Source organism: Phaethon lepturus, unplaced genomic scaffold (assembly GCF_000687285.1).
Source record: "Phaethon lepturus isolate BGI_N335 unplaced genomic scaffold, ASM68728v1 scaffold15369, whole genome shotgun sequence".
NCBI classification, from domain to species: Eukaryota; Metazoa; Chordata; class Aves; order Phaethontiformes; family Phaethontidae; genus Phaethon; species Phaethon lepturus.
Window position 1 is genome coordinate 45,520 of NW_010565649.1, and position 699 is coordinate 46,218.

Here is a 699-nt window from a genome sequence, read left to right on the forward strand (position 1 = left end):
GCGCACTCCTGCCTCGCTGCCCACGGAGTGCCCTCCCCACGGCGAAAGTGCTGTGCAGTGGGGCACTTGTTCCGATTTGCAAAGCTACTGCACCATGGGCAAATGCCAGCTGCTTGTTTTTCAGTGTTCTTCATTGCTTTGCATACACTTCCGCTATTCATACTTTTCACTGGTTAAACTCTATCAGAGTCCGAGGAAAAGACTTTGGCATCATTCTGGGCAGCTCCATATCCAGCAGATAGAAAACATAAAGTTAGGAGGCACAATGAATAAAATGGGGCATATTGCATAATATTTTATGATGGTCCTAGATAGATGTAAGACTTATTCTTCCGATTCTTCTATAAATCAATCAATCACATGCGTTCACTATTTACATCTGGCCATGCCACTTAAAGAAAAGTATAGAACTAAGAGCAGATAAAGCTTGAGGTAAAAGTGTCTCAATCTTCCCAGTATCTCTGAGTGAAACCAAAAGGCTACCAAAGTTTAAAAAGATAATTGATTCACTTGGGTAGCGATACAGATTTGTACGTCATGACTGATGAATTTAACCCATTTATGCTAGAAGTCTGCAGACTCATCTTACACTTCTCCTAATATCTGAGAATGAACATATTAATGTATAGTATAATATAGAGTAGAATTATACAGGTTCATGTATAATACGATAGTAGAGAAATTTATTCTGCAGGAATG

At 39.3% G+C, this 699-nt stretch overlaps 1 protein-coding gene across 1 annotated transcript in view; it reads right to left on the reverse strand.

The window, feature by feature from the left end:
* The window catches only part of GUCY2C (guanylate cyclase 2C (heat stable enterotoxin receptor)), a 46,799-nt gene that overhangs the window by 42,949 nt on the left and 3,151 nt on the right, over positions 1 to 699 (reverse strand). The window lies entirely within an intron of this gene.